We start from the raw sequence: 15,180 nt of genomic DNA, 5'->3' as shown, positions 1-15,180 counted from the left end.
TATATATTTTAAGACTAAATTAAACTATTTATTTACCTATTAAACTGACTTTGTACTCAAACAAATTGTTTTCGACTCTATTAATTTGTGTAAATATTGTTCTTAAAAGTGAAATTTATATTTAAATCAACTTAAGTGATATCTGTATTATTTTTTTCTCAAAGTTTACATTGTAAGAACAATTTTAAGACTAAAGTAAACTATTTATTTTTCTATTAAACTGACTTATTATTGAAACGAATGATTTTCAACCCTATTAATTTGTTCAAATATTGTTGTTAAAGTAAAATTTATTTTTAAACAAGTGATAGTGAAGTACATTTGTGATATTTGGTCAAACCTTACATTGCAAGAACAATTCTTAGTCTAAACTAAATTATTTATTTGTCTATTAAACTAACTTTTTATTGAAACAAATGGTTTTCAACCATATTAATTAGTTCAAATATTGTTCTTAAAAGTGAAATTTATATTTAAATCAACTTTAGTGATATGTGTAGTATTTTTTCTCAAAGCTTACGTTGTTAAAACAATTTTAAGACTAGACTAAACTATTTATTTACCTATTAAACTGACTTATTATTGAAATAAATGATTTTCAACCCTATAAATTTGTTCAAATATTATTCTTAAAATTAAAATGTATATTTATATTTATTATATGTATATTTTAAACAGATTTAAATATATTTTATAATGTTTTTTGTCAAATCTTACATTGTAAGAATAATTTTAAGATTAAACTAAACAATTTATTTGACTATTAAACTGACTTATTATTAAAACAAATGGTTTTCAACCCTATTAATTTAGACAAATATTGTTCTTAAAACTATAATTTATTTACTTAAGTGAATTTTGTAATATTTTGTTGTCTAACCTTACATTGTAAGAATAATTTTAAGGCCAAAGTAAACTATTTATTGGTCTATTAAACTGACTTATTATTGAAACAATCTTAAGTGCATTTTTGTAATATTTTTTGTCTATCCTTACATTGTAAGAACAATTTTAAAACTAAATTAAACTATTTATTCGTCTATTAAACTGACTTATTATTAAAACAAATAGTTTTCAACCCTATTAATTTAGTCAAATATTGTTTTTAAAAGTAAAATTTATATTTAAACAAAGAAATGCACAAAAATGCATTTTGTAATATTTTTTTGTTAAACCTTACATTATAAGAATAATTTTAAGACTAAACTCTACTATTATATACTACTTATTATGGAAACAAATGGTTTTTGAAAGTTATAATTTGGTTTAAATATTATTTTTAAAAATAATACATTTAATTACTGATACTTATGATTTTTATTTATCTTAATTTATTCAAATATTGATCTTAAAAGTAAAATTTGTTAAAATCTTGTTTTCTGAGAACAATTTTAAGACTAAAGTATAGTATAATATGTGTTTTTATACACATTTTTTAGTGAAACCCATATAATTATTAAAACTAATTGATTCAATAATTGTCTCTTTAAGTAAAGTAATATTTAATACATCTAATATACACATTTAACTCTATAACTATATATATATATATATATATATATATATATATATATATATATATATATATATATATAACTATTTGAAAATTATCTACTGACCTAATAAAAGGCATTAAAAAGGTATAATCCGAAAGCACAACACAATATTCAATAAATATGTTCACACAAACTCTATTTGGGGTTGCGAAAAACGTACGAAAACTTTGTAATGAGAAAAAAATGATGTTTAGTGGTGATATCTACTCTGGCTAATATCTAAGTCGGTCGCGGAACTAGACTGGATTATTTCCACGTCTCTCGGGAGCGAGTTTTCCCGTGGGTCACGTGCCGCATCCAGTCGTCGCCGCCGCCGACGCCAAAGACGCCGCCACGTCTCCACTCGACGGCTTTTCCTATTCCATCGTTCCCGCTTCTATTTCCTACTAGGTCGATGCCGGGTCCGTTCATTTACATTTTATTAATTTCCGTAACTTTCACTATTTCAACGGTCACGTTTTTATTTTCTCCGTTTTCCGGAGACTAATCGACTTCCACGATAAAAATTGCTGAATCAAATTTCTGTTTAATCAGCGCTAACAAATTTCGGAAGCGGCATTACATTAAATCATCCCCCCCCCCCCCGCAGCGGCGCATATCATGTTTGATATCTAATATTAAAATAGGGGTGGCGCACAGTGCCGGCGCCCCCGCACGTTTGTAACAAATGTTTTATTACAGTTATTACTCGAGTGGCACGGACTCTTTATTAAAACAGTCGATGATGCGAGCGATGCAACCCCAGAAACCCTTAATGAAGTCGCAGCCCGTATCAAAGTTAATATTTGCACACTGTTCCCGATGCGATATCATGCTTTTCATCTCGGCCTTAATCGGTTTTTATGAAATTTTCAATCAGCTTCCCTTCACCGTTACGTTTACCCGTGGCACAACAATCGGACTGATTTCACCTAAGTTATTTGGATACATCGAATTTCGAATTTGAGAGTAAATCGAATCAATCCCATCCCCCGAATTGATATTCATCCCGCTTGGATTTATACGAAAGTTGCCATCGCGATAATTTTTAATTATCCGTTTAAAGGGGCGTCGATAATTGAATCCGTAAAAGTGTGCCGAGAAGAGGAAATGGATTTAGAAGCTGGGGGGGCCGAAAATCAGAGGTCGGCCCTTATCTTTCGAAAGTCAACGCCGTGTCTGTCCGACAAACGTAATTGTGATGGACCGATACTGTCTTCTTTAATCAACGCTCCACTCTTCCTTCTGGATCCCGGATCAATTTTCACACAATCGTACTATTGTTTACCGGGACGCCACCCTCGTTCTGGAACTGGAAATTTCTGATGACGGTTACAGTAGCAAGCTTTCGAATGCATTTGAATCATTTCCGATGGAAACAATAGGCTTTAAAATCTATTGTACAAATTTACTTGCGTTTCTTTGAAACAACTCTACAGTTATATCCAAATAACACGAGTCTAAGGACTTCAACAAATTTTAGATACAAAATATAGGTCTGTAAAAACCATACTTTTATGGGAATATGCTTTGATTTTTTTCAAATTTTAGAAGATGAGCATTGTTAATTGTTATATGACTTCGCGACTGTGTTAGTTCGATGAGGATAAGTAATTGTATTTAAGAAAACAGTTTTTTATATTTGTATTTCTTATTTTTTTTCTTATTATTCTTTAATTTTAATTATGGAAATGTATCCATGATCATTATTGACCATAAATACTGCCAAAACCTTTACCAAAAATTGAAGAAGAAAACAAAAAATAAATTTTTCTTACATAATCACCAAGCCACACAAAATTTGTTTACGTTACTCCATACCTAGTTTGAATGGAGTATATAAGACTTCATAACTACAGGGCGTTCAATAAATATCTGTACAAAATTTTATCAAAAATTAATAAATTAGTTTCAATATCTTTTCTACAGTGGAGGACAAAAATGTTGGAACGATTTGCAAATGTTCTATAGGCTATATGTGCTGCCCTTTACATCATACATCAAATTTGTTAACATATTTGAATTTTTCACATTAAATAACCCCTTTATACCAAGTCTTATAACGTTGACACGTTTCTACTAATAAAAAATGATCAAAATTGAAAATAAATTATTAATTTTGACACCCAGTATCTTCATAATTGTCAACATTTTTAGTAAGATGAGATAAAGTAAATCAGTCTATTTTAACATCAAAAATTGGTGATAGAATTCTGTATAGAGCTTTCAGGGACATACTGTAATTATGAAATCTATACTCCATTCAAACTAGGTTCAAGGTAGGGTAGCACCCACGCATAAAAAGTATAGTTACATATTTATTTAATTTATTATTATTATTATTTATTTTAAATTACGGTAAATAATACCGATTATAATATTCATTTTTAACATGCTATAGTGGTTAATTAAAAACTAGAGCAAATATCTCTACAAACTCCTGTTTTACAAATCAATAGGTACCTCCATATACTTTAATTTGTGTTTAATATGACCTTTTGATGGTTGTTTTGAAAACTTTTACTAATTTTTTCTACGTAAATTAGATTTATTGACCGCCAAACAAATTTTTAACTTATAAAAATGAAGAGGAACAGTGAAAATTATCAGATATACGGATGAGAATATATCGAGTGAGATTATGATTCATAAATGACATCATTAATAGGTCTCGTCTCGTTTTGCCGTTTTGTCGTTTCGTACCCTCCCCGTTTTGGATCGATTATTCTGGCTTTTATGCGGAGTGAATGCTTGAAAAATGAGGCGAACGGATACGCAAAGATATTATGTGTACCGTCACCCTTAAAGGATGTCATTAGTGGGTCTATCCTCGGGCACAATCGAACAACAAAACTTTTACTCTTTATATTTTACCAATGTATTTGTTTGGTTAATTAACCATGTGAATTTACCAACAGTAATATTATATAATAACAACGGAGTAGCTTTCATCGAATTTCGTCCCCCGCAACGTAAAACAGTTTGCATAATGGACTTATCGGGGCTTTTTTCGAGAGAATCCAATAATCCAAATTGGTCAAAGGCGTATTGTGCACGTTTCCTTTTGTGATAGCGTCCAAACTTTTCTCCACTACAAAATTTTACGCGATTATATTCATCTGCTACACACCATCGGAATACACAACTAGCACGCTCACATTTTTTAAACACTTTTCAATACCGTACATGCGCTTTAGAAATCTGGGGACAACAAATAGAGCTTGATTGATGATGTCGAAGTCACATTGAGTGACCAAACGTACGACCGACCGACATTTGTTTTCTCAGCTACGGAAAGTTCCTGAAGGAAACGGCCCCTTTCGATAAAGTCCATCCAAGATAACATAAAAACTGCATTTCCCCGTCATTATTCTTTTTACCCCTGTGCTTCCACACACGTCATCTTGAGACCAGTTCATTTGTCTACTCCATTTGTACTCGTGGTAGATGAATAAATTGATTTGCGTAATAAAACTTGAAACTTGTTGAAAATAAAATCCGTTTGGAGAGAGTGTATCACATTTATTTGAGGGTGGAAAGGGTGAGTGCCACTAAAAGAAACGTTTAGAGCGGCTCTACCATAAAGCTTTAAAAGCCACGCTTTTTCCTTGTTCGACGCTCGATTGTATTGCACTCCGATGCAAAATAGAAAATGTACAGCCTCAACTAAAAAATTTTACTTTGCTTTACTTTTATATTCAGTTGTTTGCGTAATACTTATAAGTTATAAAATATATTTAAGTGTTTTACAAACAAATAATGATTAACTAAAGCTTTTGTGTTTGGATGAAGATAAAACTATTGTCCATTAACTTAGTGGGACTAGTTGTTGGGTTCGTTTCCCTCTTTATAGGATAAAAAAGTGAAACCCCCGGAAAAGAAAGAGCTGAACAGGAATAAAGAGTTTGAATGTAAGAAATCACGATTTGCTGTTTGTGTGTGTGTCCATTAACATGATTAAACTGGTACGGCGATACCCTTTTGTGCAGACGCCACAATGTATGTTCACCCATTGTTTTGGATCTCGTTCCGTTGAAACCGTATCACTTAAGCTAAATTAAAATTTTATATTTTCTACCCACACATAGTTTTCAAATAATTAAGCATGTTAGCTTTGATGAACGTCATTTTCGGCTGCTATTCCGAATGAATCCTCGTCGCCTATATAAAAATTGTATGAATAATATTTTGGTAAATCCCCCCAGACTTGATCCCCTCGACATTACGAGAATCCGGCCATTGTGACAAAACGGAAATAATGAATGAATGAAAGAGTCCCGGAACGGGATCGTCTTGAATTGCACCGGCTGATTGACGGAGATAGTCGGATAAAAAAAAAAACGTATAAAAAGCGCATTACCAGATAACGGATCGCACTGACCGAACCTTTTCCACCCCTTCTTTTATCTGCCGCCCGGATCAAACGCTTTGCGCCACGAACGTAAAAATTATAATAAACGCGTCTCTCATTTATGCGGTGTATCGACCACGGTAAATTGAATGTGCCCAAACCGCAATCAATAAGGGGTTGTAATTCGAAAAGCCATTAGTAAAATCTGGGAAAAATGCTGGAGGAGTATCAACAGGAGGCAAAGCGGGATAGTCTGGTTTAGCTGATTTCCCCGGGGACCGCACCGGGAACGATGTCTATCACGATCACACTTGAACGGGTACGGAAAGACCCGTTCGCATCATTTCCTGATGGATTACCAGCGGATTCGGTCATTCAGTCTTTCACCGCCACCATTCACGTCGGCCCACAATGTTATCACATATTTTAGGTTTTTTTACTATGTCCCCAATTTATTATGTGCATTCTGCGTTGATCTAAAATAGGCGATTTAATTAAATCAATTGTTTAGAGTGAAATCACTTAATTATGCGGTTGAAAACAGGAAAACCCTCGTACTAGTCAACCAAGAGAGTAAACAACAGTGTATGGAAAGCGTAACTCAATTTGCGTCCGAGTCTCTCCACTCCATTTTGGGGGGCTTCGCTTTCCATTAGTGGGGCTTCGTTTCAAAACCGATGCACCCCCAAACATATTAAAATCATGTTTATTGCCGATGCGACAAAGTGCTCCTTTGCGTTCGCGTTTCGATTCTTGCTGATGCAGCTCTATTTCCAGACAAAGAGGGGCAAACTTTGTCGTCCTCGCTTTGTGAGTCTCGGTTAAATTGATGTTAATCAATCATAAAGTCGGTTAATTTAGAGTGATATTTAATATTTTCAAGCAAGAATGATAACTTTCCAGTCTCCCATCAACAGATATTGCGGGGAAGTGTAAAGTTTTCTCGTTAGTCTTCATTAGTTCGTGATGTTCAATCAATAATAACTCTTATTAACTACAACTAGACCCGATCAATAACTTGACTTATAATAAAGACTGTGTTTGTTGATGTAAATTAGGGGGGTGTATCCAAGATGTAATGAAAGTAGTTCGAGCAGTGATGCAATAAACGTTTTGACCCCGAGGTTCGGTAGATATTGGCGCCCGTTGGCATCAGACAAATATTTGAGCAGTCAACACGCGTACGGATCCATCTCGTGAGTACACAGCGTGATGGAGGACCAAGAACGGGAGCTCCACTTCATATCGCCTCGGTCAGGACTGCTGTTTAATATCCTCTTTCGCACGATTCAAGATGAAAGGTAACGCATCCGACTCATGAATCAATCATGAACATGAATATGCGGCTTCAATTAAACCAAACAAATTGGATGTATCAATTTAAAATAGTCATAACAGCACAACAGAGCGATCCCGTTTTGATCCGATATCCTCCATAGAATTGAACGAAGCCCCGAACTATAAAAATGATTGAAGGCCGGAACGATCAGCGAGTTTATAAATAAATCTGCGAGCGCAGACTGAGTCACGGGCCCTTCAAACTCCTCTCGACAAGAAAATCTCCTTTATTGTACAGAGGATTGCGAACTAAATCCGGCAAAGCCGACCCGCCAATATACAAGGAGGTTGTGAAGTTCGGACGCGTTGCTTAGCGATCGGCACGAGCATTACACTTTTATTACACTTTCGAGTGGATGATAACAACAGGAACAGCAACGGTCCATCGATTCCACCTCCATTCTGCTCTGTTCGCTCTACTACTAATCCACTAACCATAAGTGTATTGTGTATTGGGTATTGTACTTGTACTCGCTCCTAACATATACCCCTGTGAGTTGTCCTCCCTTTTAAAATGTATTACTTCGGCTCCAGCCCTTTTGTTTATGAATTGAGCGGAAATAAAAGTATGAATTTCGAAAAAATCCAACAAATTTCAACGTACAAAACTGTGTGGAAATACAGATGGCAAAAAATTTGCATATTTAGAATAAAGACGTTAGAAATTTAAAATGCAAGTCGAGTCACTGGGGAGAACAATTCCCCATTTTAAACAGTCGTTCGAACTTAATCAATATCAACTTTGGAGGAAAGAAAGAATAAATTACTTGATTAACTTTTTTTGTGTTTTCTAAATTCGCCCCCTTCATAAGGCTTCTCTCTGGACGTGATGACTTAAACAATGAATGTACCATTCCACAAAATACGTAATAATTAATGAGGGTAAAAAGACTGAAACGTACACCACGAATTAGAAATTTTGTAATCTGATATCGGTCCTTTGAAGGAATTAATTAAAGCCTACAACTGTATTCTATACGGGGAAACTTCAATGGACCCGTTTTGTATTCACGTAATAATGAATACCTTAATGCTGGTTAATTACTCGAAATATGCAATATCGATGTGTTCAAAGAAGCAAATTTCGCTCCCCAAAAAAAGACGTATAATATATCTATTGTTTATGTATGACTGAAGAGTAGTTAAGTGTGAGATCGATTTTGAGTGGAGGTTCATAAGTGAACAATAGATTGGAAAATCTGCAAGAGAAGCATTAAATGCTTCGCCAACTCAACAAGACCCTATTAGGCGATTTTGTACTATACTTTCCCTCCGCATTGTCAATGTCAATACATAACTTTTCACGTACGGGATTAGGTACGTCCGATTTTCACCGTCCTCATTTAGTCCCTCGACGGCATTACATTCATTATTTTATATCTTTGTCTGTCAGATTAGGATTTGTCGTGACATGACAAGGTTTGTAATGTCTTTTGAACGTGTTTCGGACAAATTGAAGAAATTAAATTTAATTATTCATTAACATTATATAGAATAAATTAGTTATTTTAATTTGTGCAGGTCTTGGTAGCTGAAGAAAGTTAATTCTAAGAATCAACACATTATTTTTTTAAATTATGTACAATTCTCTAAATTTATTTGTATAGAAAGTTTAGTTTAGTTAGTTTCAGAATCCAATAATTGCTATATATTTCATTTCTTTAAAATATGAAAATATAAAATAAGTAAAAAAGGGAATGGATCATTCAGGAATTCAATAAGCAAATGAAAAATGATTAAAGAAAACAAATCTGTCAAGTTCTAAAATTAAATATTTTATTAAAAAATATATTATTTTATTAAAAAAATAATAAATAATATTTTTATTAAAAAAATTCTGTTTAAACATATAATATATATGAAATATTTCTTTTCATTTTTTTTACTTATTCATTTTTTACTTTAAATTAGTTCTTTTAATTTGTAAAGGTCTTGGTAGCTGAAGAAAGTCAAATTCTCAAGTAAACTAAGAATTAATACAATATTTTCTAAAATTATTTGTATAGAAAAAGCACAAAGCAAAAATTCAGAATCCAATATTTGTTATATATTTTGTTTTTCTAAAATATGAAAATATAAAATAAGTAGAAAAATAAATGGATTATTCAGGAATTCAGAAAACAAATGAAAAATGATTAAGACCATAAAATGGATCTCTTGTGTCAAAAATAAAAGAGATTTGCCAACTTAATCCCCATAACCAGAAAAACAATAAAAGAAGACAAATCAGACAAGTTTTAAAATTAAATTTAATTATTTTAAATATTTTTATTAAATATATAATATATAACAAATATTTTTTACTTATTCAATTTTTACTGGATTAATTTTTTACTTTGGTACCAAATTTCAGGAATATGATTTTTATTTTTATAATTTTATTATTGATCTATTTTGTATTTGATTATTTTACGTCATAAATTAATTTAAATAATATCACTTGAATAATTAAGAAATGCCTTTACTTCACTTTCAGCTTGATGATTGTCCCAGTCAAACCATAAAAATTATTAACCAGTGCTTAAATTTAAATTCTTATATTTTTTAAGTGAAGAAATAAAAATATATTTTATTAAAATAAAAATTATATTCCTAAAATTTGATACAAAATTCCATTATAAATTAATGAGTTTTATTAGTGACAATTTTTATATTTTTGGACTATGACAGATCTCATCCCTCATCATTTTACCCCTTGTCTCATCTATCTTGGAACAAACTGTATAAAATATTATATTATTAAATTTAAAATTACATGAACAAAATAGATAATCAGTAGGATAAATAATAAAAAGAAATTTCTGAGATCTTCAATTTTTAATCAATAAATCAATAAATTACCGGAAGATTAAGTGGAAGGAAGAAAGTTTTATTTTATAATAACTTTTAATACTAACAAATTATAAACAAAATTTGGTAAGAAACATATACTAAAATAATCTAATCTGATCTAAACAAAAAATAAAAATGTTCCCGACAATAGTGAAAAAGTGGTACCTATAATAAGCAGATTACATCAATAAACTGAAGGAATAAATTGAAGAATAAATTGTGGAATAAAGCACTAAACCTAGTTTATTCTAATTCAATAAATAAGACCATATTAGACAATGTCATAACCTATTAAGGATCTATCTCCGGTGAAACTGTCTAATTGTCGGTTGGCATCACGTAGTTACTATACATGCAGTTAATGAAAGGTTAAACAGTAATTAGTGAACATCATGTAGACATGGTTTACCAATACGCCCCAAATTAGTAAAATGTTTATTTAACATTGTTCATCACTGTGACAACTAACATCAAGCTGGTTATGGTTATTATTTAATGTTAATTTAATCTATACAACCGATATCATATTAAATATTCGCTAAACCTTTAACTCCTCTGAGAGATAAATTTATAAATTTGTTTCAATGTTCCGGTATACAATCGTTCGAACGTTTTACCATTAAGAATTTTATTTTGGACATAGTAATGGCATGTGGTTCACAGAAAGAAGTTGGGAAACAGGGTGGCGGAGCAGTCTGATTCACGGCACGTCTTCCGATGGCGACGCTAATACGAGCTTCATTGAGTAATTCGGTCACGTGACGTATTCTTTCTAGCGTCGCGACGCCTCTCACTTACCCGCCGATATTATGTGTATTATGGTCTACTAAGTGGCTACGAACGTGACGCAGTCGAACGTCAATCTATACGCAAATTGATGGATTACTCTTTTTTTTATTATTCTAAAGTTGCTGGTCAAATTGGTACAACCGTGTTGAATCAATTGCAGCATCAGCGAAAGGGTGCAGAACGCTAGGAACAATGTGACGCGAGTGCAGAGGCGATGGGGGAGGAAAAGGGTGCTTGGATGGATGGATAAATGAATACATTATCGTCCGTTAACACTCGGCGTAATTGTCCTGGTGCACAGACGTTTCAATTAAGTAAATGTTCCGCGATTTACCTCCGTTCTATGAACCAGGCCATTTGTCTCTCACTCTCTTTCACTCTCATCTCCCAAGAACGGACTTAATCTAAATGCTAATTTACACTGTACACTCTCTATTATAAAGAGCACTCGGCGTTGTTCTTTCTTTGTGATAACGTCAGCCCGTGACCGTTTCTTTTGCCACCACTAAAGGGGTCTTATCTTCACATTTTTCTCCTCGATCACCCAATGTATGTTTTGTTTTTATATTTGAAAAAGAGGTGATGAGAGATAAGAAAGAATCATTCAATTCAATAGTGAAAGTTGAGACGCAAGAACTTCAATAAAATTAAACATTTTGGAAGTGAAAACATCACGAAAATATTAATGAACCAGTGAAAAAAACTTGGACTTTTTCCCATTTGACATAGACCCACGCAAACAGAAAGACAGTAAAGTTCCCTTCGCGTCCCGTTTCGGCGCCGGGATTCCGTCCCGGAACACAATACATTGATGGAACTATCGCGATAGTCTGGCGCCTACCCCGAATTCGAATCGCCCCATCCGCTATGAAAAAACTATCTTCCCCCGTCGGTTGTCTCGCTGAAATATCGTATATTTCAGTGGTTTATTGCTCCCGACGAATCGATTTCTTAGATAAATAACGGGAAGGATGCCAAGACAGGGTGATAAAAAATAACAAGCCATTGAGGAAAGCTTGTTAGTCTGGCATTGTGTAAAATGATACTTTTACTATTACTTAACGTAATTTATACGACCAACAAGTGATGATTTATTTCACCTCGCTTATTAATATTTATTGCCCTCTTACTTTTACTGGCTTGTATTACATTTACTTCCCCGGTGATAAAAGTGGCAAAAGTGAAGTTATGCCGTTGTTCAATTTATCAAAAATTTTAACGACCATTAATTAATATTTTGCTTGATAAAAAATTATAATCCGAAGGCGTATGATCAAAGGCTCGTAGTCGGTTAGTTGTGAATGTTTTGGGTGTTTGGCAAAAACGTTTCAAGTGGTAGAGATATAATAGCAGAAAAGGGCTGTCTAATATCATAATAGGCTTTTCGTGAGAAGTGAACTGCTTACCGAAGCAGATCCACGCTAATGGCCTGATTAAGAGATTGCCAGACAAACTAATGGCATGAACCCCTGTTGTCAACTCGCCTCCTCGTCCCCCCTCCAAATCCCATTCCCCTTTCATTCCCCATTTTTTTTGACGATCTGCATGCTAATTTTATTTGTAGAATAAAAATCATATCTCGATATAAGTGTGCAGCAAAATCGACTGAAGCTTCAAACAAACTAAAGTAACAGATGAAATTGTAATAAATCGAGTATGGAGAGAAGAGAAAAAGGAAAAAGCTTTTATAAGGGTATTTCATTTTCTAATACTTTATCTTCCTTACATATAAGTATGTCGTAGTTAGTTTATTCCTTTGTGATTTACGAGGGAATGGTACATCCCCTAATAATGCATCATGGATACAAATAGCTTGACGTTGTGCGCAAAAATCATGTCCAGTTAAATGCTGACTGGAATCAATTTATCTAATTGGACAATTGTCAATGGATACAAAATACTCGATTGTTCTCAGTCAATACCAAATGGACAATTCCATTAGGTTAACTATTTTAGTAATATAATTGAATTTAATTAACGTGTCTATTACTCCCTGACTAGGGAAATTCAATCATTACCATTTTATAATTCCCCAATAGACATATAAGTTAAGGTTTTTACTTGTAACAAATGCACGTCACTTAAACCGACTGAAAAAAATTGAAAGAAGGAACATAAAGGTTATTTAGATACATGGAAAAGTCTGTGTTCGGCAATAATTGGAAAGATGCAGCGGGGATCGGTGAGTTTGGGGTATAATCGTATATCGAGAAATAACATAAATCCCGGATTAGAATCGCTATCGGCAAGAACCACTGAACAGTAACAGTAAAGCGGATGAACGATAAACGTAGAATGAACGACGACCGAATGATATTCGTCTTCTTCCAACCCAATCACTGGGTAAATTGAATTTCATAATAAAAATAAGAGAAAAATATTTAAATACTTGTATGAATTTAGAGATTAGAATATTATTAATTTTTCTTTAATTGTATGATTTTAAATAAATCTAATGAATTTAGAAAACGTTTTCGGATAATATACAAAATGTTGAATTAAATTATTAAATAAAAATTCGAAAAATTATATATCTTATTACTATCTTTCCAAATTGATTCAAAAGATAAGAAATAAATACATCTAAATTGCAAAGTATCTATTATTTTAAATAATTTAGTAATATATAAATTTAATATTTGATTTTGGTGAATATATTTCTCAAAATTTTTCTTTTTTCCTCTTATTTTAAAGAAAAAAAGATTCAAAAATATCAAAGTAAGGGATTAGTAAGTAGTAGTGTCCTCGAAAGGTCTGAATTTAAATATAAATCTAATTATTTATTGTACAGTGTCCCTGAAAGATTTGAAGTATCACCAATTCTGATTAAGTTAAATATGAATTTTATTAATTAATTTTCGAAAGGTGTGAAGTTAAATACAAATCTAATTACCTATTATACAGAGTGCCCTCGAAATAACGGGAGAGAATTCTCCCACCAGTTCCCGAGATAAAAATGGATCAATTTGGTTTATCTTACCTTAGTGCAAAAATTGACAATTATGGATATATACGGAGTCAAAATTAATTATTTTCAATACATTTTTTTAAGAGAAACGTCTAAACTTTATAAAACTTGATATACAGGGATTTTTTTTAGAAATTCAAATATGATGTGTGACATAGAAGGTACTACAGTATAAGTGTATAATACATTTTCAAACCACTCTATCTTTTTCTCAATTCACTGTATATATTCCTCCAATGATAATATTTATTTATTATTCTACGTATTATGTTTATAATATTCTCATTAATTCTCTAATTATTTCAGAAAATAATGCAATTAAAGGATGCATAGTAAAAAACTACTACTACTAACTAAAAATTGTTTATGAATTTTAAAAAGTACTTTAAGTAAGTAGTAAGAAAATTTTGAGATGTTACTTTAAAATGTTAACTGGTTACGAATCTGAAGAAAACCATTGATTTTAATATATCCATGAACAGTATTGAAAATAAATTATTAACTTCGACTCTGTGTATTTTAAACACAGACAACTTTTCTTCTAAGATAAGATTAGTCAAATTGATTTATTTTCACATTGAGAATTTGTAGTGGAATTCCCCACAGACTTTTCAGAATCACCCTGTATACATATTATTAAATTTATTACACTTTTTAATTGAATATTTTATTTACGAAAATTTAAAACGAATATCTTCAATATATTTGTATAAAAATGTCCAGCTTTTATTGATTTGGAAGAAGACAAATATTTTTTGGTTCCAAATTATTCGATTCTAGAAGAAAATAAAACTGTAATGTTTTCAAATTTAAAAATTATTAATTTTAACTTGATTTAAAGAAAATAATTTTATTTATTTTAATGTTTGTTCAATTTTGCAGATAAATTGTATTTATAACACCTCCGGCTTTTATTGATTTGGAAGAAGATAAATATTTTTTGGTTCCAAATTTTTCGATTTTAGAAGAAAATATAACTGTAATGTATTCAAATTTAAGAATTATTAATTTTAACTTGATTTAAAGAAAATTATTTTATTTATTTTAATGTTTGTCCAATTTTACAGATAAATTGTTCTTATAACACCTAGTTTTTTTTTTAATTTATTCTTTCAATAAATCAACAAAATTTGGCGATTTCCGTATCTAATTTGATGGAAGTGTAAAAAATAAATTGGCTAAGAGTGTGCGCAATATTACCTAAAAACGAAAATTATTGAATTAAATGATTTTTTTGCTTCTTGCGATATAGATGTTAACGCATCGATTTATTGATTACCCTTGAAGCGATTTCGTAACTTATATGTTATAAAAAACCAAAAAGCAATATGGCAATATGAAAGTCAAGGGAGCAATTGTCGCATTGG

The 15,180-nt window shown here is 31.8% G+C and overlaps 2 protein-coding genes across 2 annotated transcripts in view; one reads left to right on the top strand and one right to left on the bottom strand.

Annotated features, from left to right (window-relative positions):
* The window catches only part of LOC109602506 (uncharacterized), a 181,663-nt gene that overhangs the window by 81,614 nt on the left and 84,869 nt on the right, over nucleotides 1-15,180 (top strand). The gene's annotated exons all lie outside the window — the stretch shown is intronic.
* The window catches only part of LOC109605826 (vesicular glutamate transporter 1), a 29,843-nt gene that overhangs the window by 14,065 nt on the left and 598 nt on the right, over nucleotides 1-15,180 (bottom strand). The gene's annotated exons all lie outside the window — the stretch shown is intronic.

This window comes from Aethina tumida, chromosome 7 (assembly GCF_024364675.1).
Source record: "Aethina tumida isolate Nest 87 chromosome 7, icAetTumi1.1, whole genome shotgun sequence".
NCBI lineage: Eukaryota > Metazoa > Arthropoda > Insecta > Coleoptera > Nitidulidae > Aethina > Aethina tumida.
This window is presented reverse-complemented; position numbering and strand designations above follow the sequence as displayed.